Source organism: Stenella coeruleoalba (genome assembly GCF_951394435.1).
Source record: "Stenella coeruleoalba genome assembly, chromosome: 1".
Classification (NCBI taxonomy): domain Eukaryota; kingdom Metazoa; phylum Chordata; class Mammalia; order Artiodactyla; family Delphinidae; genus Stenella; species Stenella coeruleoalba.
Genome location: NC_137169.1, coordinates 187,921,422 through 187,932,716, shown reverse-complemented (window position 1 = coordinate 187,932,716; position 11,295 = coordinate 187,921,422).

Sequence of the window (11,295 nt, the reverse complement as noted above, 5' to 3'; positions counted from 1 at the left end):
CTGACTTGCGACCACTCGGAGGTCTGATGTCTTCCTGGGAGCGGCAGGTTATAATGGAGAAAGCTGCTTGGTAAGCAAGAAACCAGGGCAAAAGAATAAAGTTCAGGATTTGCACAGTCAGTGGCCCCAGGTTCTCACAAGTGTGATGGGGATGCACCTGGTTTAGGCAGAATTCATGCACCAGAACCACATCTTACCTGTCCCGTGGTTAAATGGGCTTTGCCAACATTGCCTTAGACTCTTCTTTAGCCTCTAGGATGAATCAGTCTGAAAAATCGGCTTTCCTTCCCTCTCTCCCCCTTTTTCCTCTCCAGATATATTAAGACATTCAATCTTGATATCTTAACGTCTTTTAGGCCTTTTTCTTTAAAATCACCAGGAATGTGATTTTAAAGAAAATCCATTGGATAAATCCAACGGTTTCTGTCTTAATTTCATGCATTAAGGATCAGAGGTCTGTCTTGTTTTCTCTTCCCTCGGGGCTACCTCCGTAAAGTGCCCTGAATACAGATTTCTTAGAGACTCTCTAAAAGCTGTTTTCCTTTTAGCTCTTGCTGAGGATGCAATTCGACAAGGCACACATGAAATTTCAACTAAAAGCTGCCTGCTTGTCCGCCCTGGCAAGACAGACGTACAGAGAGGCTCTGCAGGAGTGCATCACACAGCCTGGAGGAGCTGGTTGCCTCTGCATTGCACAGTGGGGAGTGAGAAGAATGGCTAGTAGCAATGATGCAGTAGATTACTTAACACCTACTATGGTGCTAAACTTATTCATTCTTTGAGCACTTACTACGTGTTCCTGCGCTGTGCTGGTGCTGGAGATGCAAAGGCAAATAAGACAGGGTCCATGCCATGTAGGGACCTTTTTGTGAATGGAAGAAACAGCATGCGAACAACTAGAGCATTCTGTGCTAAGTGTTAAAATAGAGGTAAGAATCAGGTGACTTGGGAGTACTGTGTGCTGGGAGAGAGAAGGGGTCAAGGATGGTAAGAGAGCAGGTGTTTTCCCGGAGGACAAGGTGGGGAACGCAATGAGTTCAGGAACTACTCTCTCTTATGTTTGGGGCCCAGGCATGTCAGAGAAAGGGGAGAAATGAATTCACAAAGGAAAGTATGTGCTGCTGAGTCAGCCACAGTTTATCTGTAGGTAGTGGGGACTCATGTGCATTCGTTTCCTGGGAATGCTGTAACAAATTACTACAAATCTGATGGCTTAAAACACCAGAAATTTGTTCTCTCACACTTCTGGAGGCCAGAAAGGCACCAATCGAGGTGTTGCCAGGGCTGCGTCCCTCTGGAGGCTCTAGGGGAGAATCCTTTCTTTTCCTCTTCCAGCTTCTGGTGGCCTCTGGCATTCCTTAACTTGCGGCTGTGTCCCTCCAATCTCTGGTCACGTTGCCTTCTCCTCTTCTGTCTGTGTCAAATCTTCTGCCTCCTTCTTCTAGGGATACATATGATTGCATTTAGGGCCCACCTGGATAAACCAGGATAATCTATCTCAAGATTCTTAAAGTAATCACATCCGCATAATCCCCCCCATGCCCTGCCACACACACAGTTTTTTTCGCCATATAAGATAACATCCCCAGATTCCAGTGATTCGGACATGGATATCTTGTAGGGGACATTTTTCAGTTTACCACATTGTGGGAGATTTTAAGCAGGGCAACACTTAGGTTTACAAAGATCCTACAGGGGGTGGAGTGACCCAGTCAGAAAGAACCCCCTGAAGACATTTATAAAACCTAACATGAAATAGCATGGTGGAACAGTGGATTGAAGGAAGTTACAGCAAATTCACTGTACCCACCCTGGGTAGCAGCCTTGGTTAGAAGAGGGGCTTAGGAGTTAGACTGATGAATGTGGAACTCAGAGACCCAGAGCAAGTGAATTCCCCTTTCTAAGCCTCAATTTCCTCATCTGTGAAAGCTGGATTATGGTAATAGTATCTACCTTTTGGGGTTGTTGAGAGGAGTAAACTAAATATGATACATTGATTGGCACATGAGTAGGACTCAACAAAGCACATTCTGGTGATGACTAATGTTCTGGCATCAGGTTCCTGAGCAGAGGTGGCTGGAAAACCATCAGATGGAGCACATTTCACCCAGTGGCCTCTGATCAACTTGTTGAACCAGTCCACGAAAAGATAGATATTGTTTATGCGCAGCACTGAAAGAATTCCTGGTTCTTAGTGGGATGGTTTAGCTACATTTAAACGCAGAAATCACCTACAAGTAATATTGTTCTCTTAGACTATCAGAGCCTGCTCATGACTTGACACCGTACAATTGATAAATGCTTAGCAGGAATAGTGCTTGCCTCTCCCGTTGCAGAGCACAGGCTCCGGACGCGCAGGCTCAGCGGCCATGGCTCACGGGCCCAGCCGTTCTGCGGCATGTGGGATCTTCCCGGACCGGGGCACGAACCCGTGTCCCCTGCATCGGCAGGCGGACTCTCAACCACTGCGCCACCAGGGAAGCCCACATTTTTAATTTTAATGTGTAGTGTTTAAAGTCAATCAGTATATATTGTGCAGAGCATGATGCTTAAATCATCATGTTTGGGGAACATAATGATTTGGGCAACAGAATATTATGCTTGGGGAACAGACTGGAAAGTCAGTTTGGGGAAGTCTAAAGGGGCCTTGAGTGGCAGGTAAGACCTTCAGATTTGATGGTGAAGACAGAGGGAAGCAGGTGCAGGCTTTGGAGTCAGAGGCATGACCTGATGAAAACGGTAACTGAAGGTGATAAAACGTGCATTGGTGGCAGGAGGGATCTGAGGTAGAAGCAAGGAAGAGAGAGGGAGGCCACTTAGGAAGCTAGTGCAGTTTCCCACATGTGAGGTGACTGGGACCCGACTGGGAGGGAAGCAGGGGGAATGGAGGGGAGAAGAAAACTTGAAGGAAATCTTCCTTCCAATAAATTAGAGCTGATAAGGGTAGGTTCAAACGACAGGTGGTAGAGTAGTAACAGTACAAGGGTAGGATCAAGAGAGATTGGTAGGCAGGCAGAGTGACAACCGTGCGGTGGGAGCCACTGAGAGTTTCTGCTTGCCCTCGTGGGGAGGTGTCAGAGCTGGCTTGCTCACCTTGGGAAGGGTGGGTCACTGCTGAGGATGACAAAATGAGGTTTGTGCAGAGGGGAAGTTCTGGGAGGCCCTGGAGAGGAGCAGGAACTACCCCTACTCTCCTGGGAGAATCAGCCGTTTGTGTTAAATTTTAAAAGCAGGAGTTGCCTGGCCATGATGGGGGCCACCGCCAACTAGGCAACCGGATGGGAGTGGTCCTAAGCGCAGAGGGGCCGGAGGAGGGTGGTTCTGAGGAGGGGGTGGGAAGAAGGAGTGTGTAGTGTTCTGAGTCCTCTCGAGGGTGGGAGGTCGAGGCCGCGGCCGATTCCAGCTGTTGTGCGGGTAGTTAAAGGACACACGCTGAACATCACAGCGGAGGGCCCAGAAGACAGAAGGACGCATGCGTCGCTGTGCTCTGGCGCCGATCCCAGTGCCTGGTCCTCTCACCGGTACCTCCCTGGTCGCTGTGTCAATTGTTTCCGCCCTCGTTTCCTTTCTTAGCAACAGGCTACTCCATGAGAGGCTGTTTGCACAAAACCCCTCCAAGCCAGCTGCCTCAGATGGAAATTCTGCATACTTCCCTTCCTCCCTCCTTCCTTTCTTCTCTCTCTTTCTCTCTTTCCCCTACCTCTCCATTTTTCTTTCTTTTTTAAAAAAATGATTGAGGTGAAATCTGCATAACATAAAATTAACAATTTCAAAGGGAACAACTCAGTTGCATTGAGTACATCCACAGTATTGTGCAACCACCTCCGCTATTGAGTTTCCAAACATTTTCATCACTCTAAAGTAAAGCCCCTTATCCAGGAACCAGTTTCTCTCCATCCCGCCTCCCACCCCCCCCCGCCCCCACCCACGGTTCCTAGCAACCACCAATCTGCTTTCTGTTTCTATGGCTCTATCTCTTCTGGATATTTCATATAAATGGAATCATACAATATGTGACCTTTTGTGTCTATATTTATTATTGAGTAGCAGCACATTCACAAGTTTCATAATTGAAAAGTCAGTGAAAGATAGTGATATGTTCTCTGCCCCATGGTCGCTTAATTCCTTCCCTGAAGGTAAGGAGTGACCTCAGTATCTTTTGTTTATTATTATTTTTGTTTTTCTGCCCTTCCAGGTATATTTCATGCATATAAAAGCAAATATGCATATATAAATATATATCTTCTTTAATCTACCATTCTTTATTATGTTATAAGTATGATGGAATGCCATCACTTGAGTTAAGATGAATATTTTCACCAGGTCTATATAGGAATTCTGTTATCTGACTCTAAACCCACCATCTTTTCTTAAAATTAAAATTTATTGTGTTTTGTCGGATTATACATTTATTGTAGAGTTAATTAAAACTAAGACAAAGGAAAAACAGCAAATATACATATATATACACACATATGTCTATCATCTATCTATGTATTCATCATCTATCTATCTTCTCCTACACTGTTTAGACTTGATTTTTTTCTCCTAACAGTATATCTTGGAAAGAGTTTCATTATCAGTATATTAAGACTCCCTCATTCTTTTTATTTATTTATTTATTTTTTTTTTTTTGCGGTACGCGGGCCTCTCACTGTTGTGGCCTCTCCGGTTGCGGAGCACAGGCTCCGGACGCGCAGACTCAGCGGCCATGGCTCACGGGCCTAGCCACTCCGTGGCATGTAGGATCTTCCCGGACCGGGGCACGAACCCGTGTCCCCTGCATCGACAGGCGGACTCTCAACCACTGCGCCACCAGGGAAGCCCTCTCATTCTTTTTTTAGTAGTCTTTTAATGACTATTTTGTATTCTTATGACTGAGTATATCATAATTTATTTAACTATTCCCCCCACTGATGGACTTTTAGGTTGTTTCCAATCTTTTGCTATTATAGACAATGCCAGGATGAATTGCCTTGTACACAGGCCAGTTTGCGCATGTGCACGTATCCGCAGATAAATTAAGAGTCTAATACTCAGGGTTCAAACTTGGACACATTTAGGGTGAGATAAGGATGGACACCTGCTACATTGTACAATAAATAACATTCATGGATTGGGAAACGTACTAGGCACTGTACTAAGCATTTTTTAAGCAGCTTTATTGCAATATAATTCATATCCCACAAAATTCACTCAGAGTACACTTCAATAGCTTTTAAATTTTAGTATATTCACAGTTTGTGCAACCATCACCACAACTGATTTTAGAACATTTCCACCCTCAAAAGACCTCTGTACCTATTAGCCGTCACTCTCTATTCCCTTCTGCCCCAACTCCTGGCAACCACTAATCTACTATCTACTTTTTGTCTCTTTGGATTTGCCCATTCTGGACATTTCATATGAATGAGATCATATAATATGTGATCTTTTTTTTAAAAATTTTATTTTGTTTATCCATTTTTTATACAGCAAGTTCTTATTAGTTATCTATTTTATACATATTAGTGTATACATGTCAATCCCAATCTCCCAATTCATCCTATTCCCCCCTCCCCCCAGCTTTCCCCCCTCTTGGTGTCCATACATTTGTTCTCTACATCTATATCTCTATTTCTGCCTTGTAAACGGTTCATTTGTACCATCTTTCTAGATTCCACACATATGCTTTAACAGACGATATTTGTTTTTCTCTTTCTGACTTACTTCACTCTGTATGACAGTTTCTAGGTCCATCCACGTTTCTACAAATGATCCAATTTCGTTTCTTTTTATGGCTGAGTAATATACCATTGTATATATAGACCACATCTTTATCCATTCATCTGTCAATGGACAAGCATTTGCTGTTTGTAGATTTTCTGATGATGCCCATTCTAACCGGTGTGAGGTGATACCTCATTGTAGTTTTGATTTGCATTTCTCTTATGATTAGTGATGTTGAGTAGTTTTTCATGTACCTCTTGGCCATCTGTATGTCTTCTTTGGAGAAATATTTATTTAGGTCTTCTGCCCATTGTTTGATTGGGTTTTTTGTTTTTTTTAATATTGAGATGCATGAGCTGTTTATATATTTTGGAGATTAATCCTTTGTCTGCTGATTTGTTTGCAAATATTTTCTCCCATTCCGTGGACTGTCTTTTCGTAATATGTGATCTTATATGTCTGGCTTCTTTCACTTAGCGTGTTTTCAAGGTTCATCCATTTTGTAGCACGTATCATTATTTCATTCCTTTTTTATTGCAGAATAATATTCCATTGTATGGATCGATCACATTTTATTTATTTATTTATTTGGGTTGTTTCCACTTTTTTGTAACTATGAATAATGCTGCTGTGGACATTTGTGTACAAGTTTCTGTGTAAACATATGGTTTCACTTTTTTTGAGGATATGCCTGGGAGTAGAATTGCTAGGTCATGTGGTAACTCTATTTTTAAACTTTTGAGGAATTGCCAAATTGTTTTCCAAGGTGGCTGCCCTATTTTGTATTCCTACCAGCTGTGTATGAGGGTTCCAATTTGTCCACATCTTCAATGACACTTGTTATTATTATCCGTCTTTCTCATCATACCTATCCTAGTGGATGTGAAATTTTATCTCATTGTGGTTTTGATTTGCATTTCTCTGATGACTAATGATGTTGAACATCTTTTCATGTGCTCATTGGCCATTTGTGTATCTTTTTGGGAGAAATGTCTATACAGAGCCTTTTCCCATTTAAAAAATTGGGTTGTCCTTTTATTATTGAGTTGTAATAGTTCTTTACACCTCTTAGATAAAAGTCCCTTATTAGATAGATGATTTGCAAATCCTTTCTCCCATTCGATGGCTTGTTTTTTCCCACTGTCTTGGTGTCCGTTGAGCACAAAGGCTATTAATTCTGATCAAGTCCAATTTTTCTATTTTTTTTCTTTTGTCATTTGTGCTTTAGATGTCAAATCTAAAAAAGATTTTGCCTAACCGAAAGTCATGAAGATTTATTCCTATATTTTCTCCCAAGAGTTGTATACTTTTGTTGTCAAATGCAAGTTCATGTGCCCAATGCACAGTGAGGCCAAACGAACGAAAACAGAGGAGTGTGGAGCAGAGAGAGGTTTACTGTAGGTCAAGCAAGGATAATGGGTGTCTTGTGCTCAAGAAACCTGAACTCCCTGTTGGGTTTCAGGGAAGAGTTTTATAGGCAAAATTGGGGTGAGGGCTTGCAGTTTTGCCTCTTAAATTTAAGCTTATGATTCATTTTCACTTGATTTTCATATATGACTTGAGGAAAGGGTTCAAATTCATTCTTTTGTATGTCAATATCTAGTAGTCCTGGCACCTTTTGTTGGAAAGAGATGGTGAGCATTTTATACTGATTATCTCATTCACATCCCATAAAACCCTGGGAGCAGGTATTATTTTTATCTCTTTTTACAGATGAAGAAATCAAGTCTTAGAAAGATGAAATAACTTGACCATGTGAAACCAAGCAGGACTCTGTGGGGCTGTCCTGGGTACAAATCCTCTCTGTGTCCCCCCATTTCTTGTTTGTAGGAAAAAGACTTCAGCCTCCTAGACCTTCCCTGAATTCCAAAGGGCAGATTCAAACAGTTGTTGATCAGAAAAGTGAGGGAATGCAGAAACAAAGGAGGAGCACTCAAGAAACAATAATGCAGTGATAAAGAAGGATCCTAGTTCCCCCTCAAGGAATACACATAAAATATACCTCTGAGTTCTTCTGCAGGAACTGAGGCCCCCACCCAGGTGGATGATGCTAACTTCAGGCTGAGCACCAGATTCCTGGAGCACTGCCCTCTTACTTCACCACCAACCAATCAGAAGAAAGTCTGCACACAGTGGAAGATAATGAAGATGCTGACCCCCTCCCCAAATGATTAACTGTGATTAACTTCCACTTTCTCCCTTTAAAAACTTTCATGGTTAAGCAGAATCTTCGAAGTTGGTTCTTGGACATGAGTCCACCTTCTCCCCAGGTTGTCAGCCTCCTGAATAAAGCAACCTTTCCTTTCCAACCAACACTTTTCTCTTGAGCATCGGCTTTCAAGTGGCAAACAGCCAAACCTGAGTTTGGTTACACATGATCACAAAACTAATAAAAGGAGGAACTAGATTTAAACCCATATCCTTCCGACACTAGGGACTACTTTATGCTGTAAAAGATCTTTATAAATTGTAAAGCACTGTAGAAATGTGTTGTTGAAACCCTGAAAGGAATAAACTTTCCAAAGGTGAATGTGTAAAGAGAGAAAACAGAGAGCAGGCAACACCTATTTTATGGTTGGGAAAAAGAAATGAAGGTAGAGAAGAACTAGTTATAGATGGGGATCCATGAGACCAGTGGTTCCCAGACGTACAGGTTTCATAGACATGGTTTTCACAGTATGACAACTGATATCTTGACCATTTTACCGTAATATCACGTATATAACTCACATAAGCGTCAGGTCAAGGCACTATGAACAGAGTTGTGGAAGACCACAAATATTTAATCCTGCTAAGAATATTTTAAAAACACCTGCCTTTTTCTATCATTATCACTTCAGAAAATCAACAGTAATTACAGAAAAAAGAACAATTCTTCCCAAGAAGTGTGGCGATTATACCACCACATACACATGACACATTGTCATATACTGCATAGTAAATATTTCATAAGCGCTGACATATGTCCTGTGGGTTCTCTTTTGTCTTTTTTCATTTCCCTGCTAAAATTTCCCTGCTAAAATGGTCAAAACCTCATTTCCCTGCTAAAATGGTCAAAAAGTCATCATTTGTAACTTTATCCTCTTTGAAAATAGGAACTGCATATTTCTTCGTTGGCACATAGCACTCAATAAATGTTTTTTAACCGAATAACAGACCAATTAAAAAAATGAATCAGCAACCTTGAGAACAAGGAGGGGGGAGGAAGTTAGTTTTAAGATATTTTAAGATACCTTATATTTTAAGATAATGTTCCTCAAGCATTACATAACTACTTGCATAGTGATATAACTAGTTATATTGGGCTCCAGCGCAGATTCTAATATTCTGCCTCCTTCCCTCTTTCTTATGGGTCCTGCAATTAACTCAAAGTGCTTCCTTCCTCTTTCCAGCAGGAGAGGAGGTTGGTCTCTAAAGTTCTTTGAAGTCAGGGATAATGTCTCTTTAGTTTTGTATTTGTACATCAAGCACCTGGCCTTGTGTATGGTATGTAGTAGGTGCTCAATAAATGTGAAAGGACTGAAGGACTCTGTGAGGTTAAGTCAATGGGGGACAGGGAGGCTGCCTTGGAGAAAGTAGAGAGACCTTGGAGGGAAAGGAGACTGACCAGGTTTTCCCTGGGGTAAGATCCCATGCTCCAATCCTGCTGGATGCAGATACCTCACCCGTCTTCCTCAGGCTGAAATTCTGTTAAGAGTTTTGCTGTAGGTGGGGCTGTCTGGGTTATAAGACTTATAACCCCCTGCTTCAGGTAATTTCATCACTGCTTGAACATAAAGCTTGTACACTGATACTTTGATAGCAGGCTTGTTTTTCTCCTAATTTAAAACAGAAAATCCTTGTCCTTTTACATCTGAACGCATCTAGCATTTCCCCTCAGGCAACCCAAATCCTTTGACTGGACCACTTACAGGCAAGTGTGCCCCTAAGATTTGTAGGGTCTGGGAAATAGTACAAATGGAAGTCCATATGTCTAAATTTATATATATATATATATATATATATATATATATTTTTTTTTTTTTTTTTTTTTTTTTTTCTTGCGGTACGCGGGCCTCTCACTGCTGTAGCCTCTCCCGTTGCGGAGCACAGGCTCCGGACGCACAGGCTCAGCGGCCATGGCTCACGGGCCCAGCCGCTCCGCGGCATGTGGGATCTTCCCGGACCGGGTCATGAACCCATGTCCTCTGCATCGGCAGGCGGACTCCCAACCACTGCGCCACCAGGGAAGCCCCTGTCTAAATATTTTAAAGCTATAAATCAAGCTAAACAATTGTTAAATTATGTTTGATCCTCCTACATTGACAAATACACGTAGAGCTATAGTTTTCTTTTTGTTGTTGATCTTAGTTCCCCAACCAGGGATTGAACCTGTGCCCTTGGCAGTGAAAGCTCCCAGTTCTAACCACTGGACCGCCAGGGAATTCTCTGTAGTTTTCATATGACTGAAAATTGGCAAAATATCAAAGATGACTGAATCCAATTATTATTACAAAATTGGAATATATTATCATGACAACATAAATTCAATTTTCAAATAAAATTGTCACTTTTTATGTTTTCAAGAATTATTTTTCTAAAATATTCAAAATTAAAAGTTAAAGGGAAGAAATATAATTTATAATTAACAAATGTTAAAAATTAAACCAAGTATTTAAATAAAGTTGAAACTTTTTACTTGACTTTTTGAAAATGCAATAAAATCTTATTAAATATTTTTATCAAAAGCTACTGATGATTCTAGTGTTCAGTGTCAAGTCAGTGTCACGTTTCACATACGTTATGCCTAGACCTACATATATACATTTAAGAGTAATACGAAGTGTTTAATTTTGCAAAATACTCATCAGCCTCCATGTGATATGTTGCAGATACTGCATTAATTTGTGCGTACCTCTGGGACCTTAAATTAGAGCATGTAGAGAAACAAGAAAATGTATACTTGGTGCTACTGGGAGGTGGTATTTTCTCATACAAGAATCTATTGCATCCAAGGCATCTTAGTGGGGGGATCTGACAAGTGCACTTGTCTTTTTCCTGTTACCTAAGCTCTTGCATTGTTTCATATCCTACTGGCTCTGAAACAGTCTCTGTGTGCACAGGTAGTGGCACAACCCAGGAGCTTCACAGCATTCAGATGTTGTCACCTTTTGTGTCAAGGACATTGGGCAGGAAACATGAAGAAGCAGTTCCCTGGGACCTGAGCAGTGTTATCCACGAGAGGGGGTGTCGCAGTGCTGAGTGTCAGGTCCCAAGTAACCAAAGAGTCGTGTGTTCTTTAACGCATTTGTGTGTGTTTGTGATTGGCAGGCTTCCCTGCAAGCATGGGCCAAGAGCGGAGTCTATCCCTACGCAGCCCTAAGAGAAATACTGATTTTACGCATGGGGTGAGATTACAGGTATATGATCTTTCTGATCAAAATCTCATTTTCTGGGAGGAATGCAGAGTGGAGGTGGAGGTGGAGGGCGGCCCAACGTTCTCACTTTGCTGACAAAAATAGGCTTTCCCGGCTGACTTGGGTAGCATAGTCATTTAAGTGTTGCCCTATCTGCCAATCTGGCTGCTACAATTCACTGAATTGCAAA